The following is a 7,236-nucleotide window of genomic DNA, read 5'->3' as shown; positions in this document are numbered from 1 at the left end:
TTAAGAATTACTCTCAGATGTGATTAAGGCGAGTGGCGCAGATAAAGCATTTGCCAAAGCGGTAGAGCATCCCATCTTCGGCGTAACTCGAGAGGGTTGCGCCCTTCGATATTATTGTCGTTAATATCGAAGTGCTAGGAGTTTCAGTGATCGCTGCAGCTGCCGTTGTCCCGAGCCTTTGCCGCCGTTGGTCCCAGCCGCCGCTGCCGCCGCCGCCGGTTCCCACCGCCGCCGCCGCCGCTGCCGCCGGTCTCCCGCCGACGCCGGTTGCCGCCATCGTATCCGGTTCCTGCCGCTGCTGCTGTTGCCGACCGCCGCCGCCGCCGCCGCCGGTTTCCGCCGCCGCCGCCGCCGCCGCCGCCGGCGCCGCATCTGGTTCCTGCCGCCGCTGCCGCTGCTCGCCGCCGACGCCGCCGCCGGTTCCCGCCGCCGCCGCCGCCGCCGCCACAGCCGCCGCCGCCGCCGCCGGTTGCCGCCACCGTATCCGGTTCCTGCCGCTGCTGCTGTTGCCGACCGCCGCCACCGCCGCCACCGCCGCCGCCGCCGCCGCCGCCGCCGCTCCCTGCCCGTCTTTCGTTCTGTCGTCTCTGCTTACGTCTTACCCTTCCTCTTCTTCAGTCTCTTGTCCTTGTCCTTTGACTGTCCCCTGTTATTTTTCCTCTTTTCCCCTCTCCCACTTATCCTCTCACCATGACAACCCCCACAACTACCGCCACTACCACTGCAATCGTGTACACGTCCCCCTCACTTGCTGCCACCACCATCACGTGGTGTGCTCAATCACCGCCTCCCCCATATATTCCCCCCCTCCTCACTCTTCCCACCCCCACTCCTTTTGTTGCTCCCTCCCCTGTTCCTACCCCCCATGCCTCACGTGACCCATTCCCTCCCCTCCCACATGTAACTCATGCCACCCCCGCCAGGTTTGTTGCCCGTCGGGCCACCACCCACGCCACACCATCATCATCGTCATCACCATCACCATCACCATCGCCCTCGCCATCGCCAGTGCCAACCACTGCCACTGCATCTTCTGTGGCGCCAGCTCCAGCTCCAGCGCCAGCACCAGCACCACCACCAGTGCCTGCACCGCCGGTGGGACCTGCCATCTCCCGCCATCTCCCGGTCGTCCCCATCCTCCACACCTCTTCCCGTCCCTCTCCCGCTGTGAAACGTCCCAGCGGCACCCCAGCCTCTTCTGCTCCCAAGAAGTCGCGGACTCTCCCCCCTCCAACCCCCCAGGATGCCATGGATACCACCCCACCTTCCCTATCTACTCCCTCCTCTACCTCCCCCTCCTACAGGTACCTCCTTTCTCACCCTGATCCCTCTCTCCTGGAGGCCCGCAATCTTACCCTTCTCCTCCGCCAGCACTTCACCGGAGCCCCGATCTCCCTTCTCACCCCCTGTCGGGACTCCGTCCTGATCACATCCCCCAGCCCCACCCTCCACTCCGACATCCTCTCCCGCATTCCCCTCACCCGGTTTGGTCCCCATGCCTCCCTTGCCCCTGCTCCCTCCCTCTCCTCATCCCGACAACCCCAGCCGCCCCGTCGCCCCCCTGACCCTCACGGCCGTGATCACTCGGCTTAGCCCGATGATCACGGAGGAGGAGGTGTTGGCGGAGCTGAAGGCCCATCCCTATCTAGAGGTTCGAGCTGTCCGCCGGATTCACAATCCAGCCGGCCCCACCCGCCTCATGCGGGTGTTCTCCGAGCATGCTCCCTCCATAGACCTCCTCCTCAAGGAGGGTGCCCTCCTTTTCAACCGCCGTTATAAGGTCGACCCCTCCCGCTCCCTTCCACAGTCCATCCGCTGCCAGAGGTGCTTGCACTATAATGCACATCCTACATCTGAGTGCCGCGAGGCCCCCGTCTGCCCGCACTGCAAAGAAGCACACTTCCTCCGGCAGTGCCCCAACCTTCAGTCCCCCCCCTCCTGTAACACCTGTAACCTCCAACACCCAACCTACTCCCAAAAGTGCAAGGCCCGACCCCCTCCCTCCGCTCCTGAACTCACTGTCCCTGTCCGCCCCTTGGATGCCCCCACCCCTCCCGGCAATTCCCTCCGTCCCCCCCCCACAGCTGAGGACATCATCCGCTTTGTAACCGTTGTCCTTCAGAACATCCACCCCTTTCAGCGCCCCCACACCCTCCAGCAGATATCCCTTGCCGCCCGTTCCGTCTTCCAGCTCAACACTTACGCCACCTACTCCCATAACCAGGCCCATTTTACCTTCTCCCGTCTCGACACCCTCGTCTAAATTCCCACTATGGCGCGACAGCAACGTATCCTGTTTAACAACATCCGTTCCCTTCCTGTCAACAAGAATCTCCTTATGCATACCCTCACCACCCACCGCGTGGATGCCTTCCTCCTAAACGAAACATTTCTCCAGCCCCACCATACTGTCCATACCTCGCCCTACCTCCTTCACCGCTCTGACAACCCCCTCCCGATAGCGCGTGGCGGAGTTGCCATTGGCCACCATCGCCAGATCCCTGTTCGGCTCCAACCCCTCCTTCCCAACCCCACGGAACACCTGATCCTTAGTCTATTCTTCCCCGGCCTCACCGTTACCTGCGCCACCATCTATGTCCGCCCCTCTGCCCCTATTCCTTTTGACTTCCTTTCCCACATCGACCGTACCTTCTCCTCCTACGTGATTGCCGCAGATCTCAATATCCATAGTCGCTCCGCAACCCAGTTACGGCGGTGGCATCGGTTCCTCGCCACCATCCAAGGAGATGTCCTTCCTCTTCCCCAACACACCCGCCCTGAATCCAATACCACACCCGATGTCGTCCTAGCCTCCAACAACCTCCTTGGCCGCATAGCGGTGGACGTCCTCGACCCTATTGGCAGTGACCATCTCCCTGTCCTTCTTACCATATCAGACGGTCGTCGCCCCCGTCCCGATCCTCGCCTTGACCCTCCCCCCAAGTATGTCCATGATTACTCCCGTGCCGACTGGAATGCATACCGGGATACCCTTACTACCCGAGTCGATAGCCACCCCCTCACCTACCACCGCCCACATGACATAACCCATGCCGCATCCTTTCTCCAGCAGACCTTGTCTGAGGCCGTGGAGGCCCACATCCCTACCGTCGCCATCCACCCACACCGTCCCACTTTACCCCCACAGGCCGTCCTCCTCCTTCGAGAATCCCGTCGTCTCTACCATGCCTTCCTCCACACGCGTGACCGGGACAAACTACAATGATACCAGCAACTCCAGAGACACATCCGGAACTTGCTCGCGGCTAAGAAACGCCGGGACTGGCGACAGACATGCACCCGTCTTAATGCTACACTACCTATTAACTCGTCCAAATACTGGTCAGCCTTCCGCCGCCTTACTGGATCAAAACCCCCCCTTACTATCCTCTCCTTCTTAATGACAATCCCTTTCCTGACAACCTTAGTAAGGCCAACCATTTTGCCTCCTACCTCACCGATGTCTTTACCATCCCTGACGATCCCCAGTTCGATTATTCCCTCTTCCCCGATGTCCGCGATCGAACTGACACCTCTATCCCTCCACTAGCTCCTGGCTTCCAGTACTTGGACAACATTACACACACTGAACTCAATAACCCTATAACTACTCAAGACATCATCGATATACTCCGCACCAAACGCAACACTGCTCCCGGTCACGACCGTGTTACTTACCGTCACCGCCGTGAAGCTCCCGCCCCCTTCCTCTCCACCCTGGCCAGGCTGTACAATGTGGTCTTGTCCACCGGCTTCTACCCCGACCTGTGGAAAACCTCCCGGATCCTGATGTTCCTCAAACCCGATAAACCACCTTCCGCTGTCTCCTCCTACCGTCCTATAAGCCTTACCTCGGTCTTCAGCAAGGTCCTGGAATCCATTCTAACCCGCCGCATCCAGCAGCATCTCCACCGGCACCGCTTCCTTCCCTCCACCCAATGTGGCTTTCGACCATCCTTCTCTGCCGATGACCTTCTCCTTCACCTCACTCACCTCCTCTCCGAACAACTCAACTCCCGTCGCTCCGCCATATAACTCTCCCTTGACCTTGAACGCGCCTATGACCGTGTGTGGCATTCTGGTCTCCTCTTCAAGCTCCAAACCTTTGCTCTTCCTATTAACTACGTCGGTCTGATCGCCTCCTTCATTTCCCACCGCCCTTCCTATGTCACTATCCACAACACTGATTCCTACACCTTCTACCCCTCTGCCGGTGTGCCCCAAGGTTCCGTCCTTTCCCCTCTTCTTTACCTTCTTTATACGGCGGACATGCCTCCACCTGCACCCCCCCTTCACCTTCTCCAGTACGCCGATGACACCGCCTTCCTTGCCCTTGCCCCCACCCTGCAACGCTCCCAACACCTTCTCCAATCCCATCTGGACCGGTTCACCTCTTGGTGTAACCAGTGGTTGCTCAAGGTCAATCCTTCCAAGACCCAGGCAATCATCGTAGGCAAAACCACCCCTTCTTTCCGTCTCCTTGATTTCTATCTTACCATTTATGGCCGTCCTATTAACCTCACACCCACCCTCAAGTACCTTGGCGTCACCCTTGACCGTCGCCTCTCCTGGACCTCTCATCTCCGGACAATCCAAGCCAAGGCACGCTCCCGACTCCACCTCCTGAAGCTCCTTTCTGGCCGCACATGGGGTCTGGACCCCTCCACCGTCCTCCACACCTATAAATCTCTCATTCGCCCTATCCTCTGTTATGCCCATCCTGCCTGGATCTCTGCCCCGCCTACCTTTTACAAATCCCTTCAAATCCTTGAACGGCATGCACTCCGCCTCGCCTATCGCATCCGCCTCCCTTCCCCCACGCGGCTCCTCTATGACCTCATCCCCTTCCCACACCTCCTCCTCTTCCTCCAACGGATACGGATCCTCTACACCTCCCGCAAGCTTGATCCTCCCCACCCGCTTGTCTCTTCCATCCTCTCCCACCCCAACCCACTGCCGCGCCTGTACTCCTGTATCCCACCTGCTCTCCATCTTCACACTCTCCACACCCTCTCCCAAGGTGGCTTCCGCCGACTCCCCCTCCCGGATGATGCCCTCCTCCCCTCCATCTACCCCTCCTACCAACTTTGAGCCTTGCCTTCCCCTCTCCTCTCTTTTTCCTTTGGGCACCCTCTCACCCTTCTCTCCCTCCCTCTCTCCCTCCTTCCATCCTTACCTCCCCTCCCCCTCTCCCTGGGCTTCCACCCCCCTCTTTTCGTTTTCTCCCCTCCTCCTCCCTGGCATCCTCTCTCCCCCTCCCTCCTTCCCTCCCCCTGTTTTTTCCCTTGGCAGGCCCCCAGCTTTTCGGTGTGGACAGTGCCCCTGCAAGCGCCGAAGCCCATCTCCGCAGTGTCCGTGTCTTTCGACCCGTCTGTACCTCGAGTGTTTCTTCGTTTTCTGCTCCACCGTTCACCTGTGCTAGTGTTCTCTGTTCCGTGCTGTGCTGCCCGTTTTTTTTTTTTTTTTTTTTTTTAAAAAAAAAACTGAAACAGTGCTGCGTCGGTGAACGACTTCAATTCTTTTTATTCTCTGTTGTCTTCTGACTTTTGTCCTCCATGTCTGTGTTTTGAGATTATGTCTTCCTGTTTTTATCTCTTGTATGTTTCTTGTGGCCGAAGAGTGGCATATTAGGCCGCTGCCGGCCTACCTTTGTAGGTATAAAATGACAATAAAGGAAAAAAAAAAAGGTAGAGCATAAGGTGGGTCGAGGCAGTCTGAGTTACATTTTATAGATGTATTTTTTCACATATCTCAGAGGCGGTCGTCGTCGCAGTCGCCGCTGCTTCTGCAGAAGTAGCAAATGGCCATCATAGCAAATGCGGGGAGGGACGCCCTGCCTTCGATTCCGAATGCACAAAGTTTGTGGTCTTGTTTCCCAGTCTATATTTGGTCGGTCTCGTAAGAGGTTGAATGTAACGAATGGGTGGGAAAGAGCAAGGGGCAGCGGGTGTGTAGAACGAAAACACAATTCCTCAGGAGTGAGAGCGTTTCGAGATGAGTCGTATACAAGTTATATTTTTTCGTCAGTGACAGTGTGGCCTAATGGATAAGGCGTCGGACTTCGGATCTGAAGGTTACAGGTTCGAATGCTGTCACGCTCATGTTTTTCCAGTTCTGAAAAAGAAACATACCGTTTTAATGTAGCAATTGAGCAGTACGAAACCGTGTGAATGTTGCTGTTGACCATTCTTGCTTGGAGATGCTCTTGAGCTTGAAACACACACAACAAGACCGGTGTTAACTAGCGAATTGGTCAGCAGTGTGCCGTCACCGCGAGTTTTGACTGGCACTTGCACATCTAAAACAACGTTGGAAAGTAACTGGTTCGGCTTTTGAGTCACATCAAGTATGTGTGTTAATTTTGACGCCACTAGCTCTGCAGGTTGTCATGCAATTCCTTTAACTCTCAGAAATGATTATGAAATAAAAGTGAAGTACGTGACGAGTGTGACATTAGGAAAACATTAGGCAGCATGGAGAGATTCTGTATGGGACCACCCAACCCAAACGAGTACTGTGTGACGTTCTACCCGACAGGTATTCACCGAGGCAGCCGGCTAGCTCAGTCGGTATAGCATGAGACACTTAATCGCAGGGTCGTGGCTTCTAACCCCACGCTGGGCGGAACGGAATTTTGTTCCCCTGCAGATGTAAATTACCGTTTTTCTGATTAACGTAATGTAATGGAAATAGCAACTTTAAACTTTGCCTACGTCTCTGTCAGTCGCAAGGAAACTGTATTTGAAGGTGAAGGTGATTTTGTAGACATGTGTGAAAGACATGTTCTGAAATCCAAGTGTTGTTGTTTGGAGCGCAAATCGGTTACGTTTCAGATGTGTAGCCAAGCAGTAATGGGTCGCCATAGCTGCAAATATTAGTCGTAAATATGAAGTGTTGTCAGCTGAAGTCTGATGATCCAGACGACCGTAAGGACGAAGTACGCAAAAGTATAGCTAGGCTGCGCCTCTTTAGCTCAGTGGTAGAGCACTGGTTTAGTAAACCAGGGGTTGTGAGTTCCATCCTCACAGGAGGAAGACGAATTTTGGAAATCAGTTCCGCGTCGTGGCCGTATAGTAAACAGTATCTTTGATGACGAACAATTAGCGACAGGCGTTTTATTAAGAAATACTCTCAGATGTGATTAAGGCGAGTGCCGCAGATAAAGCATTTGCCAAAGCGGTAGAGCATAAGGTGGGTCGAGGCTGTCTGAATTACATTTTATAGATGTATTTCTCA

At 55.8% G+C, this 7,236-nt stretch overlaps 1 non-coding gene across 1 annotated transcript; it reads left to right on the top strand.

The window, feature by feature from the left end:
- The first annotated feature begins 6,962 nt into the window (after positions 1 to 6,962).
- On the top strand, positions 6,963 to 7,034 carry Trnat-agu (transfer RNA threonine (anticodon AGU)). The gene has a single exon. It is a non-coding gene; the product is annotated as a tRNA-Thr (tRNA).
- Positions 7,035 to 7,236: the final 202 nt, after the last annotated feature.

The sequence above is a fragment of the Schistocerca gregaria genome, chromosome 4 (genome assembly GCF_023897955.1).
Source record: "Schistocerca gregaria isolate iqSchGreg1 chromosome 4, iqSchGreg1.2, whole genome shotgun sequence".
In the NCBI taxonomy this organism is placed as follows: Eukaryota; Metazoa; Arthropoda; class Insecta; order Orthoptera; family Acrididae; genus Schistocerca; species Schistocerca gregaria.
Note: the sequence above shows the minus strand (reverse complement) of the source record. Positions and strands in the feature narration are given on the sequence as shown.